The 18209-nt window shown below is 34.6% G+C and overlaps 1 protein-coding gene across 1 annotated transcript in view; it reads right to left on the bottom strand.

Moving 5' to 3' along the window:
* Positions 1–18209, bottom strand: part of BBS9 (Bardet-Biedl syndrome 9) — a 288972-nt gene that overhangs the window by 161321 nt on the left and 109442 nt on the right. The window lies entirely within an intron of this gene.

Genomic DNA, 18209 nt, shown 5'->3' on the forward strand with positions numbered 1-18209 from the left:
TTTATATCACACACTAATCTCCATATGACCAATAAACCTACTGTATTAATCAAAAACAACACATTGATTTTATGCTATTAAAAAGGCAGCAGATAATTATTTCCGTTGGAATACAGCTGCCATCTGTTATTTTATTAACTCTCATGTCTTTCCATGTTTTGCCCTAGTTCCTTCAGTGCTTACGCCAAAATGTAAACTTTATGGATCATGTATATGAAGGCAATATCACTTTAAGTCCCAGACATTATGAAAGAATTTTCAAAATAAAATAAAACTAACAGATTCACTTCTTCTAATACGGTAAGAGTTTTGCTGAGTACTTCAAGATGAGGAAAACCAGAAAACCTATTATATAATACTCAGTTCAGAAATCATTTCAATAGGCAATTGCTGTAACTTCAGCATGACAAGAGACTTTCCACAGTATTTGTACTGGAGTACTTCAAGTAAAGGAAAGGTACAAAGGTTAGGGATTCATCCTGGGGGAGCACAACTTAAAAGACCTGTTCTCAGGAGTGTCATTATATCTCCATGCTACCCAAACAACGCTTGGTTTACAGAAGCGTTGATTATCTGATTGTTATTTAAATCAACACAAAGCACCTCTCTCAACCACTTTCTGTTTATTTATTTGCAAGACAGGGTAATAGGTGCTTGACTGGAGTTGTGAAAAGCCTCATAGAAATGCATTTAAGTGTAATTAGTATTACAGCAGAATTTACAAAGTGCAACTTGCAGAGCCTGATCCATTAACATTTTGGCAACAGCAGGAAAATGAAAATACTATATGATGCATCTTCAGCAGGGAAAGACAGCCAACCAGCTGTTAGCATTTGGTGGAGGAAAACTATTTTTAATCTGCAATGCTGGCATTAGAGATGTATGTGTGTTCCCTCCAAGCTCCCATGTGACTGGGAAGATAAAGAAAACAGAATTTTAGGGAACTATAAATATGAAACATTTCAAACAAAATGTGTTGATAGCTTTTGTTTTAGATTTTAAAATGTAATCTTTCCAAATAAAGCAGAAAACCCACAGGACACCCATGAGTCCAAACACTACATAAATCAGAGCAAGTAACAAAACAGACAAACAAAAAACCCCAGCTAACCATGTGAAGGAGAACAAAGAAATTAATCCCAAGCAGTGAAAACCAACACAACAAACTTTGGTCAGAGAACAGTAATGACATCACCAACATGTCACCTGAGGCATCTGTGCTGGCATTCAGTTTGCTCTGACCAAAGCCTTGAAGCTTTCCACACTTCACGTTCTACAAAAGGTGAAGTTCCATATCACAGTCACTTTCCAAGAGTTGTGGGTGACAAAGCCACCCTACAAGCAGCGCCCTACGTAGCAACCTACGCCAGCTGTCTCTGACCCATGTAACCAGTAATTTTATGCATTGTACATCTTCATCTTTCTGAGACAAGGAACAACAGTAAAATCTTCCTCAGTCTAACAGAGCCCTTCAAATATATAATTTCTTTTCCTGTCCAATATACAACTGATAATTTGGGAAGAACAATGAATGGAGATGAATTTAATATGCTAATGAGGTGTGCTCATTCACTGGTATGCTTCCTCCAAAGTCATCACTGATTGGGATAGTACAATTCAGAATTCCTGGCAAGCTACCTGTACCCTACCATGGATAATGCTCAGACAACATTATTTTGTTGAAGATCTAAGCAAACACAGTTACCCTTGTGTGACAACTACGTGAACCCCACTTACACAGCAAAGGCTACTTTCTGGAGTCATTCATAAATTCCCAGGTGATTTTTCACTCTGTGCTGTATTTCAGCTGACACTCTCCTATGTACTTCAGAAACACAAACAGCATAAAGAGAAGTAACTAATGTGGCCTTTTACCTTATGGAGCCTTCATTTTAGGATAGGTTTTCTTCCTATTTTATAAACATGAACAAAGGAGATGCTCACCTTTTCACAGGCTCTCGATGTAAAACAAATATATCCCAGTACTTCCAAACAACACCAGATGTACCAAGTCCATAACCTATTTTGAAAGCAGTTTCATAAAAACACTTAAGAAGAACAACTATTAGAAGTTCTTCTTTGGCACAAAATTCTACAGTTCTCATGCACAATAATATTAGGCAAATGTTATAAAAGTGGTAGACCTAAGTTTCTAAAGGAGAAGTGCAGTCTTTAAGCATTGCAGGTCACTAAAACATAGTAATTACATCTTCAGATAACTGCATATATACAAGTTCTACTTTACACTTGCAAAAAAAAACAAGGAAGGGGAAAAAAACACTTCTAGGCCCTAATTACTCTGTTAACAGATGAAGCGACCCAATATAGCTTTCTGAGATCTGGAATATCCAGGACAAAGGACAATACAATATGAATTACCACACTATAACATAGGCACACACAAACACAGTAAATTTTAAAAAGCCTCAAGACTAAAGATTCCTTGACAATACATGGTTACACAGTAAATACTTGACAGGAGGGGGAAAAAATCTTTTCTCATGGAGTAAAATTACTCTAAAAATTTCCCAGGACACAAGATACAAATTTTAGAAGTATTCTGGAGCTCTTCATTCAAACACTTGAGGAATTTAGGAATGAGTAAGTTTTAACAACATGACATCAATATTTTTAATAATTTTATTTTTGCCTGAACATCTCTATTTATATTTTGTAATATTTGAGGAACATGAAGGATCTTTACCCTTTGCAATCTGAGATCCTAGTCTCTTCAGACTCAGTCATGATTTCTCCATTATTTCCCGATTTTATTTTCAGTTCCCAGAGTAGCTGTTCAATCTGTTTAATATCTATTTTATCATCTTTCTAAACAGATATAAAACCTTATTAAAAAAGAAAATCTATCCCTGTGTCACTTTTTCATAGGATAGGTAGGAAAATACATTGCAACCGACAGTCTCAAATGTAGCTTACATATAAAGATTTTAGACCAACTGGAAACTATGAAGTAAAAAGTCCATCTATAATGCATAAGACCTATCATTGTCTACTTAACATTTTTTTTCCTCCTTCTTCAATATCACAAAGCTTTCAAACAAAGAAAACTAAAAATATGTTTTTCAAATTATCTTTCTAAAATTTATGAATGAAAGGAAAGTATCTGATAAAGCAGAAAATATTTAAGAGATACTGAAATAGTGTGGTCTACAATATTGAACATATATTTTTATAACTGATCAAAACTTGTTTTTGATTTCTATTATTTTATTTTTTTTTCTGAACAGACCCCTACTCTGTTTCAATACATGTAACTACAGAAAAGTAAAGGCCAGTTAAGTTATTATGAAAGCATACTGTAAAAAAAGAAGTAATTACTCTTTAAGCAAAGATCATGTTTAACATTTTTACTACATTTCATATTCTCACTTGCAATGGTAGAGCTGAAATCCAGATTTTTTTTATAGTCTTGCGAACTTCATAGCCCAACACTATTACAAGGATTTGACTTCAGTAATTTTCAAGTACAGAACATTTCTTAATGTTTTCAGCCTTAAGAGTTTAAGCAGAAAGATGTCTCTCCATGCTTATTTCATTGCTAAGTAGGTCTTGTAAGATGTCAAGCATGTGAAAACTGTAAACTAATGCTGATGCAAGTTTTAAAGCCAGTCAGAGTTCTCCATCATTAGTGGTAATGTAAGATATTTTTAGGTCATTGTTTAACATCCAGCAATAACTTCAAAATTAGTTATGCCCTTTGAAAAAGGCTTGCAACATAGCCCACTCTTGTACATGCAGACAAATTCCTTGAGGCAAAAATGGATCATAACAATTACTCTCCCAGGCTTCTTCTAATAATATAAAAAAAATACAAATACAATTCCAAAAATACAAAACACTTTCTTCTTAGTTGGATAGGAAGTTGAAGAAAACTTTGAAAAAATAAAGGGCAAGAAATGAATGTGAAGTTCCAGGGAGCTTCCCTTGTGTTGGTAGCATATTTTCTTGGAGTCCCTAACACCATTGGGACTGAAAACCCTTCCAGATTTTATGCCATATCCTAAAATGGAGAACAGGAAAAAGTGACAAATAATCTGGTTTGGTTTTTTTGGTTTTTGTTTTGTTTTGTTTGTTTGTGGGTTTTTGTTTGTTTGTTTTGTTTTGTTTTGTTTGTTTAAACAGAAGAAGGAAAAAAAACAGCTATTCACAACTGGTAAAAAAAAATAGCCAACTAGTCTTACTGTCATCTAGTTCTAATACATTGGGTTCAGCCCAGAATTTTGAACTAACTTTATTTTTAGCAGAAATGAAGCATGAAGAAAAAGAATTTTGGCATTTAAGGAATAGAGAATCTTTTTGCATGTCATCTATAGCACTTAGGAGTAACTCCTGTATGAAAATTTTTTACAATATGAAAGGAAACATCGGAAATTTAACTATTCTAAAATGAACACATGGGTGATAAAGCTCACAGGTCTCTTCTGGCAATTGTTTTTACAAAATAATTTATTGCAAGAAAGTTAATTGATCTAACCCCTTTCAATTATTTTTAAGCAGAATTAGATCTTCATAAAGCAGGATGTTAATGAATATAAAGCAGGAAGAATTGGAGACTTGAGAAATGCTAATTATGGCTTCTTCATTGCTGTTGACACAGGACATTTACTACTAGTCTCGCTCCTTTCCCAGTTTTAGAGAAGGAAATACAACTCAGTTGCCAAACCCAAAACAAGGTCTAAAAATTTTTTGTGCGTAGTTTTAAGAAGTCTACATCACATATCTTAATTCACATAGGATGTGTTTGACTTCAAGCATTTGAAGTCAAATATGTTTTTTCTTACAAGCCCCTTTTTTTACCTCAATATATAAAATTCTTAATACCCTTACTCTAGGAGTAAACTTTTTGGTTTTTTAAATAGGCAAGTCTCAAAGTAGTTTCCAAGATAGAGAAGTAGTGAGTAGCAGCCTGATTCCCTGTGCAGACCATCTCACTCAACAACCATTGTGCACAAAGCTTTTGACAGGTGACTGAAGCTTTATGGAATGCAGGTAGAGATATCCATGTCAGAGGGCGATCTTTATCGAGCGCTCCGTCACCAGGAAGAATAAGCACATCCCCGTCACAGGGGAGCACTTCTAAACGCCATGGCATTCCCACAGCGTGGCAGTGGTGACGTGAGAGCGCACGTTGGGATTAAGTACCCCAGGCCACAATTATCTGACCCTTATGAGAATGTCTCAGCTTGTGCTAACCATGACTGCAGCTCTTTAAATTGTGGCACAGGACCACCACGATGACAACAAAGCTTCAATTCACCAGATGCCAAATACTCGACTTTCAAGTGAAGCTCAACATGGCCTTGATGAGAGAAAACAGCAGAGACAAAAGACATTGCAGCATGATGAGCTATGCTTTATCTGGATGCACACAGCTACCTCCTGAAAACCTACTGCCTCACTTGATGAACATGAAATTAACACAAGTAATTACTATAGCAGTCTCTGCCTCTGAAAACAAGAGTTAGATTAAGAAAATACTGAGGGCTGTCAGGGAAGCTGTGTGGTTTTGTTTTCTTCTGTTGCTTCCAAGACAGAATTATCACTAACAGCTCTACTGCACCTTTCTAAATTGGATTTTACCACAAAGCAATACCATCTACAAGCATAACAAAGGCTGCACATTTTGATGACAGCACTTACAAGAGCTAAACGCATGTACGGTTTACATCCAGAACCCTCTTTTGCAACTTCACAAGTATCAAAGCTGTGTCTTACACAAAACCAAAGTGGGAGTGGATTATTGCCACAGAGAATCATGCTGCATCATTTATTTTAATTCTTTCATTTTAAGAACTAGTGACAATGATGTCAATAAGAAAATCTTTGGGGATAAGTAAATATAATTTCAGCTATACACCAGCATAGTAGTATAAATATGGTCAGTTCAAAAGGAAAAAAATATCTCCAGCTTAATTTTTCCTCTTTAGAATACTCATTAAGAAAATAGGCTTCTTCTTCAGAAGTCTCTCTCTCCAGCTTTTATCTAAACTATTATAGTCCGAATAGAATTATTTTTGAAAATTACTGCAAAATATTTAGTGGGTTTAGAACCCCAGACACCTGAGTGCATTATGCAAAAGTACTTGATTACCAATACATTTAAACCGAACTTAAAACCCTGATAGATCAATGTCACCCTGTTCCATAGGAATTTTCTATTTTGTCTGTCCTAAGTATATAAACAACCTTCCCAGTAAAATCCAAGAATGAAGACCACCTGGTTAGCTCTACTTTAAATTAGTACATTCTAATTAACGTAAGAAATTAATATTTCTTTGATCCTTAACATGTAGCTCTTCCTGTGCATAAATCAATTTAAATTTTTTTCTGTCTTAGCAACACTAATGTAGTGGCAAAACCTGCTTGTTCCCATCATTGTTGCCAGTTTACTGCTTATTTAAACCATCTTAGTGCCTTATATGGCTGCCCATCCTTGACTGAGCTTCCTTGTGTAAAGCCATGAGAACAGAAATGAGGAATTCCTTTTGTCTCTGATGTCCCATCTGCAGTAAGGATTACAGTTAAGATTATTTTAATTTGTTTACTATACTTCCCTATTTGTCTCTTTTTTCCTATATTTTTGGCTTTTTGTGTTTAAGAATTTACCAATTTTGAGACACCAGATGAGTTAATATGGTCAATACCAACAATACAACGATGATTATTTAAATACCTGACACCTCCTCTCAATGGCCTACACACAGGTAAATATTGCAAGCAGTTTTGCATGTGAGAAATCGCGAGAGTGAGTAAAAGTAACAAATTCTTATTTGGTACAACTGTTAAATACCAAGATGGCGGGGAAAAATTCTTGGAATTATGCTACAAACATGTTCCAAAATATATATGGTACTTTGCAATGCATTTAAAAATAAGTTCTACATCATGAAATCCAAATTTAAAAGTGGAGTTATAAAATTAGTAGCTTATCCAAGTGAAGCAACATCTGTTACAAATTACATAAAACCCAAGAACACAGTGAGTTACAATGAATCCTTTACTTAACCCTTCAAAACAAAAGTTCTATTTAGGCAAAGAGATGTGCTAAATAGCACACAGATATGTCACAGAATCTGTGATAGTCAATGAATGTTGAAGACAGAGTTTCATTGTGAAGCTGTGGTTGAATTGGCAGCAATGTATATAAAATACAGCCAAACATGAGCTAAATGGAGACAGAGAGGTGGAGAGCTTGGTCTGTGTCACCAAATACATGGCATTATGTAATGACGAAAAAAAAAACTTTACAATAAAAGAAAAAAAATTGAACAGTTGAAGTTGAATGTTTCAACTGTGTGTTTAAATAAGCTTTGTACCTAAACAAACAGTTGAAAAACCAGGAGACCCAACCTGAAAAGTTTTAATTGCCTATCAGAACAATTAAATTATGAATGGCCAAGAAATCAAGACAAACATATCAGACTGTACTTCTGCAAAAATTAATGTAGAATGAAGCTCAATGGGTCAAATTAAGGATTCATTTACCCCAGTGGGAGTACTGCATCCATTCAGTAAAGGCAGGATTTCATCCTGTCAAAGACCACTACTCTCACTGTTATCAGTCATATGCACCTAGTGGGGGGAAAAAGCATTTGCAGCATGTTAGATATCACGTGATGAGAGTAGTTTTAGAAATCTAGAATAAATCCACAAATTATTGCTTCCCAGGAAGTACACTGTAAAACAGGTCCTAGAACAGCTTCGGTTCATATCTATATCTTATTGTAATAATGAAAAACAAAAACATGTTGACAAATACATCTTGAAAAGAGCAATAAGAACAAATCCAAGTAATACATAATATAGATATTTCCCCACTGTATAAATGAACACAAAGCTATTCCACCAAATTCTATTCTGAGACCTTTAACAATAAAAGTATCAACATCAAACAAATCAGCAAGCCAGCTGAAGATAGAAAAGTTCTAACCTGAATTCCAAGCCACTACCAATCCCACTTGCAATTTTGGCACTTCTGCTTTATACTGAATTAACTGAAGAAATTTCCAGAACTCCTCATTCAGGTGGAGCTAGTACATAATTTTAAGTAATTAAAAAACATTGTGGTTGACTAATACAGTGCCTAAGAGTAAAAGTAAGGCTAAGAATGATTAAATTAAAACTATACATTCTGGAAACAAATTCCAAACATAGAAACCAAAGAAAAGGGATGGCAGGCTAATTAGAAGCTCAGACTTAGCATTTCAGGACCTCTCTCATTAAAATTACTTTTCTTTTTTGATACACTTATAGACTTTCTCTGTTATTAGTAAAATCCTGAGAACACATGACAGTACATTTAGAAATAAAACAAGCTTCCCAAGTCAAAGTGCAAAGGTCATCATACATTAATTGCTTGCTTGAATACTTTGTCTTTGAATTACAAGTTTTCCATAATGTCTTCTATTCTTTCTTTACAGGAAGAGACATAACCATTTCCAAACATAGGAACATCACGATGAAATACAGGTTTTGTAAAACTCAGTCAAAAACCACAATCTACTAACTTTTAAGAAAACTAAGCAGAGATTTAAGTTCTAGTCTTACTGCATTTACTAGGAGGAAAAAAAAAGTTTCAAAAATATCATGGCATCATTTAGGAAAGCAAAAATTTATTGTTCATACAAGGTGCTACAACAATAAATTTCAGACAAAGAAAACTCTTGTGTTTCTCCACAGATGAAGTACAGCACAGACCACATTAATACTTGCTTCACCACAATACCCAGCAAAAAACCCTTTATGAACTGCATCCTACTTCATGTAACATCAAACTTCCAAGTCAACAGGTACTGCCATACAGGTATGATTATTTTTAGTAGGGTATTTTCATTTTCTGGGGGCAAGACAAGTATTGAAAGACCAAAAATATCTTACTGCCAAGTCACACAGCAGGCAGTCTTAACCTAATAATGAGAAGCAGCAAGGAGCTTATCATATCCCTGTCTGAAACACTTGATCTACAGAAAGAGAACAAAAAAAAAAAAAAAAACCACCACCTGAAGTAACATTACAGTGTGTTCAACAGCAAATCTTCAGGTGTTAATGAAAAGAACATATATTTTTAGGTCACCAAATTAGTTGTGCTGCAGATAATGGCCAATGATACTCATTCTTCTGGACACCTGGATCTGCACCTTCTAACTCTCTTCTCTCAAAGTGAAGAATTAAGAAAATTCCCACCTGAAATACCCTGCTAATTCACAAGCACAAAGCCTACAGGTACACAACCAGGTGCAGTTTTCTTTACCTGCACACCTGCCTTAGCCACACAATAAACTTAGGCAGTGCATTCTGCCACTTAAACCTAAGATTTAGAACTTAGGCAGAAATAATAACAAATTTAAAAATAAATTAAAATAAACAAAGTGAAAAATATTCATTCCAAAAGCTGTTTCATTTTATGTTCAAAATAAGATGAGCCACAAAACAATTGATTATTTTAGAGTGTAAAAATCATTTAACTGAGGATTATTCTAATGAAGTAAGCATGTCTCACCAGAGGCCATGGGATAGTTTCAAAAAGTAAGTGTGCCATTATATATGCACATACATACTCACAGGAGTAAGACTTTACTATTCAGCATAATATTCTGTGCCATTCTCCTGCTGCACTCCTGCATATAGCTTCAGCTATATGGCTTTCTGACTTTCATTTCAAAATACAGTATTTATTGATGCAGTTATGTCACAAAAAACAATTCACAATTGGCAGTAATGGCAAAAGTCCTTCACTCATGTTTTTGGAAATATGACTTTTTACCTACTTGCAGTAAGACAACTACAAGCTCCACTCATATCCTTCATTGTTGTTTTCTCCTTAAAATGAATGAAAATATGGAAGTATGGAAAAGCTAGTAAACAGTATAATGAAACACTTCCCAGTATGCTTAGCCCCAATTCTCTATCAAAAAAAGAGCTGTGCGGCAAACTTACTCATTTTTGACCTAGGCTCACTAGCTATTACCCTAGCACACTGACAGAAAAGCAAAACAGTTCAGGCCACCTGGAGTTAAGGGGAAGAATCTCTCACTTTTTAAAAGTCTTTGGAGTCACACTCAAAAAGATTCACAATTCACCATTGCTTTCTAGAAGAAAGCCATTTTATCCATGAAGGAAAATTTTGACATCATCAAATGTACAAGCCTTAATGCATTTAGATAACAACCTTCTATGTAAACATCTGGTTTCTCAACTTCTCCTTTATTCTAACAAGCAGCTGAGCTTATGGAGGAGATGGGACAAGATGTACAGTTTTAAAATTTTTAAGTCCTGCTAAGACTTAGATTCCCAGTGAGGCTGCTAGAGGTAGGGAAGCATAGGGTAGAGATAGCAAGTGTCAAGTACAATTCAGTGTCTGATATATGATAATTAACCTAGTAACTTTCTCTGGTTTAAATGTAGAAAAATCTCCTCATTGTCTGAGCAGAAGTTTAAGGATAATTCTACTGCATATCCACTCAATTATGTAGAACAGGAAAGAGCTCACTTTTCAACACTAATATATAATCACATGCAAACACACCCCACTAAATTAGTAACAAATGCTGTTACTGATTTTGGCTGAGATAGGCTTTCTGATAAGAAAAGATTTTCCTTTAAAAAAAAACCAAAAACTTAATTTAAAAACTTTTCTTGTTCCCCTGATGTAATACAGCTGAAGTTCATGCCCCAGTTCAGTCAAATCTAATAGTTTTAACTTAGTTTCAACTATTACTGGCCATAACAAGATGTATTCAAAAGGGTATTTATGTTTCCTTTATTCTATTGCATCAAAGTTAGGAAAACACATCTGGGTAGCGTACACTCTAGCCACACTGCAGACCAAAAATCCAGATAAACGTTTTGTCTAGAGGGATGACTAAATAAGTTGGCCAAATATCAGAACAAATTCACTTTGATGTTTTCAGTTGGTGGAGCTCAGAAACATGACCTAAGTTATACAATTTCATCCTCTAAAAGGGTAGCAATGGTCTCTTCCTTCAGCATCTGTCAGGGCAGGAGAGGTGGAGGGAAAGAAGTATTTGTTATGGATGAGGGCAAAATTCAACATGGATAAAATGATAGGAACTTAAGGAAAAACATTTGTCTACTTCACTCATATTCATGAATAGTCCATATTCATATCTTTTCTAGGACCACCTCCAGTGCCTGCTTCCACTGTTTCCAACAGATGCCTTGGAATCTGGTTAGGAGTCCATAAAGAAAGATGGCATTTGAGAGTTATACTGCAGGTCCACACAGCTGGAATCAGACTGCATTGACAGGTTCCACGTAAGCAATTCCCTCTAAAGTGATGCTAAGCCACTTGTCAAAAGTTAATGGTGAAAATACATAAAAATAGATAAAACCTCACATGAGGCGTAGAACAAACTTCCTGAGCTCAATTGATCACGTAAGGAAGCACACAGCTTGCAGGTTGTTAAATGATGGGACTGGAGAGAATTACTGAGCACCATTCCTGTGGAAAGAACAACTGTAGAGAACCCACTGTACAATGAGAATATGAACCAAACACAATGTTCTTTACTAAATGGAAATGGAAAATTCCTAAGGGAATATATAAAACAAAAATAATTTCCCAAAGGATATAACGCCATTGCAGAGCATATGGTTAAAGGAACTGGAGGAAGAAGTGCCTGCTACCCACACAGTGCAAAAAAAACTACGAGGAACCAGGAAGATATGTACTTTTTCTTTCTTTTGGAGAAAATACAAGACCACAGCTGCTTAAAACAGAGTGAGATCCACAAAGACAAATTGTAAGATGAGGTGGCTAGTTTCCCTTAATTTCCTTTGTAGAAGAGTGGAAAGACCATTACCTTTCTTTAACAATAGAAAGTACCTAACTTTCAATATCTTTGACTCCAGAAGACCCTTCTTTATCTCCATTGACTACAGAGAAAATCAAACTTCCCTAGATGAAATCTGCTTTTTTGAATCTCACCCACATATATCATAGCAAAGCATTCCCACCTTTTTCAAGGGATATCCATAGATGACCCTTAGCCATGAAGTCTGTATGAGAAATAGAATAAATGGACAATTTCATCTCATCAGAGACAATCAATTCATTATCAATAAATGTCTTTCCCTTAACTTTATTCAAACGACCAACAGATTGTAATCAAGATGTTGCTGTGTTTGAATATTTCAGTGCAGATGTATTCTCATGCTTCACAGCACTGCATAAGGATCCCTAAAAGTGCAGGGAGGAGGAGAAGATCTTAGCTTTTTTCTTCCCTAAAAGCACCTGAAAAGGTTGGAAGAGATTAAAAATTTTAATTTTGACAATACCAGCTACCGTTAATACTGCATTTATAGGTGTGAGTTAGTGATGACCCCTTAAGTGATAATGAGATAAACTAAGATCAATGTTTTTGCAACACATATGCTTATGAATGGCATTTTCCCCCAGTGTTCACAATGCTCCAAAACAAAAACAAAATATAGAAAACAGTCAGTTCCACATGATGAGAATTATTTTTTAGGTTTCATTAAATCTGACATACAGAATCCAAGGGAACATTTGGAACTTAATGCTGCACTAAACATTGAAGGATCTTGTTTGAATTTTTTAAATCTACCAATTTAAAAAACATAGTAACCAATTTTGTAGGTTAGATATTCCTAATTTCCTGCACACAGTTTTTTACTTCTACTTGAGAAGCATTGCGAGCATTTCACTATCATTGGGAGTTATTTCCACTATTTCCCTTAGCATCCCACATCTCAGTAGAATGACTGAACTACCCACATATAAAGCCGTGGTAGAGGAAATCGCTTTAAAAATACATTAAAAACCTGCATCCCTTAGTCACTTGTTTCTGAAAATATTATTCATCTTCAAAAGAGTTGGATTTTGATGATCTTTATAGATCCAACTCAGGATATTCTGTGAAAGGTATCCTGCAAGCCGCTTTCATCGCTTTTTTTCTGCAGTGAAAAATAAAGGTATCCCCAAGACTGTCAGGTTACTTGGCATTACTCTAAGCCTTTTTAAAATAAGGGAATAGAGCAAAGACTATATCACACCACTTACCAGTCCTCCTGTTCTGCACACTGGAGACATTCCTCAATAATTCCTTAGGATCAAGCACAAAACTATCCACAATATTGTTAGGTTCTTTTTTCCACAGCTTCTTTTTGACTGGGACAATCAGTCTCCTGTAAATGACTACAGAAATTACCCTCCCTTCCTTTATGCATTTCTCTTCAATATACCCTCGAAGGACAATAGGTGTCTCGAGGTGCACACACACCAAGGCATGAATTCTGAGTCACACCTTCACATGACATCAAAATTGAAAAAGGAGAATAGAAATAAGCTCAAAGCATATTACATACTAGTATTCACAAAAACTTTTTCCTTCCATGTAGCAGCACAGTATTAAAGACACAAAATTACCAACACTTTCTTTTGAAAAGTAACATGTTTTAAATCTGCAAAAGCAGCCACAAAAGTGGTCCACAGAGGAATTAACCGCAAACATTTTAGTTCCCTTAAGAAGAATATTTTAGTACATTTGGGTTTTGATTCATGATCTATACAGCCCAAAATCTAATTAATTCTGTCTATAAGGATCTAAAGTTTTACCTGAAAACTGTTATCAGTATTTTTTCCCGTTGAAACAAACCATTCCAACATAAGTCTATCCTTCTATTTAAAAGTCAAAGTACAGCTGAAAAACAATAAACATATACCCAAAGCAAACAAGTCTCATTTTTTTGGGGGCTCAATTATTTTCCTTTTTTTGTGCTATTCCTAGTATTACAAAAAGCTACAGGTAAACAGAATTTTGTGACAGAGGAAAGGTTTTTTTAGACCACTGTAAAATAGTTATTTTTTGTCTGAACCTGAAGTTTTATCACAGACAACTATACACTGAATTCACATAGCAAGCAGGTTTAAAACACAGTATCAAATATTGTAGATCTAACTACACACCCATACTATAAAACACATTAGCATTAGCAAGAAAGACTGAAAAACTACAGTTTAGAATACACCTCACATACCTCTGGTAGCTTAGGGTGTCACAATACTTACAAGCCAAGTTATGCAGAAGGCAGCCTAAATGTTTATTAGAAAGTTGTTGCTTCAGAAAATCTCACTGATCTGGTTGCCTTTACTTGGGGGAATAAACATCATTGTAATCTGCTCTTCTAGTATGATCTGAGCACTTTAAAATTAACCAAAATAAATTTATTAGATATGGTATATGCAGGTCAAACTTATTAGTCTCTTTTTCATTTGTCAACAAGTGTAAAAACATAGATTTTTTTTGCTACACAGTTGTTCTATAGTAATTCTGTTTTTAAAAAAGTAAATATTGACCAATTATAAAACATAAAATTGACTCTACTTTAATGAAACCAGAAAAGAAAGCTTTGTCACTGACTTCAGTATAACTGAGATTTTACACACAGAAAAAATCAAGTGCAGAATGTAAGCAAGCTAGAAAAACATGTTTTTCAATAGATAATAATAATTCTTAATATATAATTATATACAAACACATTAAATATGCATAATTCTTAATATATAATTATATTCTGAAAAAGGAGTTTTCTGTGTGTGGAGGAAACATGTTCAACTGCTATCAGTCATAACAATATCCACAGAAACAGAAAAAGTGAAACAAACTGAAGCAAAGAGTAACCTTGATGCAATAATGCACTTAAGAATAAGTAGCTGTCTATTAAATAAAATAAATCTTTCTCTCAAACTTAATATTTACCATTTTCAACATTCGAAGATCACTACCACTATCAGGAGTTACTATCAAAGTACTGATGGACAAAAACCCTTTCAAAATGGCAAGGGGTACTTCTGTCTGTAATTATCCCTGCTAATTGAAAATTGCCCTCTTTCATTTAGTCTTTTCTAGTGAGTGCTCATCTTATCTGTTTTTCTCCATGTGATATCAGCCTCTCAATTCACCTGCCGCTCCATTAAAGAGCCTTACCCCTGCATAACTACTTGTTCTCTTTTCAAATATCTTCCAGTTTACAACAAAATTCATCTGAGTATTTCCCAATTTATTTCTTTATTATCAATCTATGAAAATATTTTTTCGGTCACTTGATATAATTAGTGGATGAATTGGGAGTATATCTTATTTATGACAGGACATCAAGATATTTTTTTCTTTGAGCTTTGATGATGATGCTTCATATCTGACATACAAACATTTTAGAAAAAACATTATCTGATTCTGTAACCCATCTAAAGGTCTTTGAAAAGCAATATAGTTTTTGTCCCCTCTCATTTATTTTCAGGTACTTGTAATTTTCCCTATCTTTTTGTGGTGATTTTGCAAAGTAATATCCAGAACAAACAGTAGAAATGGGAGACAAAGTATACTGAATAACAACAATCCTGAACATATCGTTTTTTCCTTAACCATGGCACAATAAAGCTCAATAAGAAGGAAATTAATTTTAAATAGTTTAAACTAAACACACAATAAAAGAAAAGAAATAAAAATCTCATATCTTTCCATAGAGTTGTATCAACCATTACTGGTCACATTATACTTCTAAATAATTTTCTAATAGGATTCCATTTCAGCCATTCCATTATTTTTATTCATTATATATGTCATGCCAATACCCTTACACAAATCTCAGTCTTCATCTGCTTTATTTGAATATCAGCTTTACCCAGTTCTCTGGAAATGCCCTCCTCTGTCACTTCTTATTGACCTTCCTTGTACGCAGAATTGTCTGTCCAAACTTTTACTGTCCTTAAACATGAGTTAAACTCTTACTGAGGATTTTAAAAGCTTTACATTAGTTTTTAATATTCTCCTTAGTAACTTCTGGAAACTATTAAATCATTTGTCAGAAGAAAACTTTCTCCCTTTAGATCAGTGAAGCATACATAATAAACATTTCTCTTTTATGTCACATCATAGCTGAAAAAAACCCAAACAAACAATAAAGTAACACTTCTAATGAATGTACCAGTCTCAGGTAACTGAAACTCTACAGATTCTAAAAGATTTAAACACAATATAACATTCTAACATTCCTGTTTGCTGAATGGTCCCCTCATACTGACCCTTCTACATACATTTCAAAACCAATCAGAAGAAAGCTTTAGGAAAAATATGCTATTAACTAATTAACTTAAATAGGCAGGGGATCAAGCAGGTTTCTTCCCTATTGTGCTGAGATCTTTTATCCCTATCTTCTGTTCTCGACTCAACCGATACCGCTTCGAGACACACAAATTCCTCTGCAGGAAAGAAAACTCACACCTGCACTAAATGTATTCTTAGAGCTTTTTCCTTAATCTTTGTTACAAATTTAACTACCACAACCGAATTTCTATTTCCTTCCATTCCTCTCAAAACATCTTCAAAAACATCTGATGCCACAAGCTCAGTAAGCAAAATATCAGCCCATTTGGTTTAAGTTAACCCAATAAAGTAATATAGAATTCATTTTTTTAAGAGTTCAGTTTATATACACATAAACTTTACATTTTATTAGCAGTGTGTTCTTAGATTTCATAGGATGAGAAAAGTATCTCAGTAGGTACACAGATTTTTTTTGTATGTAAATTCATTGTGAAATGTGTTTGAAAGCATCAGTGGCATTTATGACTACAAAACTGATGTGCTGGTCAATTTGCTACAAGATGATTATACTATCAAGTAAGGTCTTGGGTGGCTGTAATTAAACTTTCCATGATATTTTAAACTTCTGATTGTACTACAAAAGTTCTATATAAAGTGGAAGCACGGAAGCAGTTATGCTCCATGGTAATGCAGCATTGTTTGAAAGGTGTTTCCTTCCCAGTAAGGGTCAGATTATTATAAAGCACAGCCCTCTAAACTGGCTGGGACACTACCAGTACTCAGGATTCGCCTTGGGAGTTAGGATTTTCAGGAATCAACTACTGAAGATTCCTGGGTTTTATTCTCCACAGCTAGGGAGAATAGAGGATAGAATTTTTATAGAATGGGATATTGTGAGAGAAGGAGAAGTTGTAATTTTCTCTATATATGGACAACACACATATTCTATATATAATATAGAAAGGATATTTTTAGGGACACATCTTCACTACTGCAAACCATTCTCTCAAGAAAGCAATTAACAGTTAATTTGAGTAATTGTTGGGCAAAACATGAGACTTCTGTGTCTGGACTTATTCCTGGTAATTTTTAGGAGTTTAACAAGTAAAGAGCTTTTCCCTATATTCCATTACAACTACTTTTATTGACCTTCAAATAATTGATGAGGTGATAGTAGGTACCAATATACTTGTCAAAACAAATATATTCCACATATTATTTGAACAAGACCCCTATAACTGAAAGGCTAATACACTAACCCATGGTGCCATGTACTGTGTAGGCAGCAAGAAAAGTATATGTTTTCATTGCCTATTCACCACTTTGTTTCCAACCTTACTCTGACTGCTTGGCAGCCCACAAAAATATTTTAATGTAAAAACGCCCAGTTTTAAAAAGAAACTGGTCTCCCTAATCTTTTTCTATAATATAATGTTTTCATTCCAGAACTAATAGAAAAGCAACTTAGCAAAGTCCCACCACATTTTTCATGTCACTGCTAGAACATGGTAGCCTGAATTTTTTCTCATTCCAACACGGTTTGTAATTGCTTTAGAAAGCATTAGTTGAGTGGTCTCTAATCTGAATCATTAATCTGGATAATGTTTACATTGGTTTCTCAGTCTTAACCCTGTCTCCTTTTAATAAAGGTATGCTTCGGTTTTGCCTAAGATCACTTAATTATCATATACTATAGTGCCAAGACTTAAGGGCAATTTTAACTTCATTTCCGTAAGTGGTATCAGCTTATCAAAAATTTTGCATGCAAGCTTAATTAAAACATGATGGCAAACGAAGGATGAGTTGATTTAAAAAGTGAACATAAAACATACCCTAGGTGTAAAGCACAGCTGTACATCACTATAGGCTAGATACCAAAGTACAAGTCCTCATCAGATTATTTCAGTGTCCAGCGAAGTGTTTTGCAAATAGGTCAGAATCTGTACAAGTCCTTAGAAAAAGTTGTGACCATAAAGGACAATTTTACAAGCAACAGTCCTCCACGCCCACAAGGTTAATGTGAACGGCAAACACATTCCTCACAGCATAAGATGACCTTTATTGTTTCTAATTGGGTTTCTGTGTCTTCTTCAAGCCAAAGGA

Source organism: Geospiza fortis, unplaced genomic scaffold (genome assembly GCF_000277835.1).
Source record: "Geospiza fortis unplaced genomic scaffold, GeoFor_1.0 scaffold346, whole genome shotgun sequence".
Lineage (NCBI taxonomy): Eukaryota > Metazoa > Chordata > Aves > Passeriformes > Thraupidae > Geospiza > Geospiza fortis.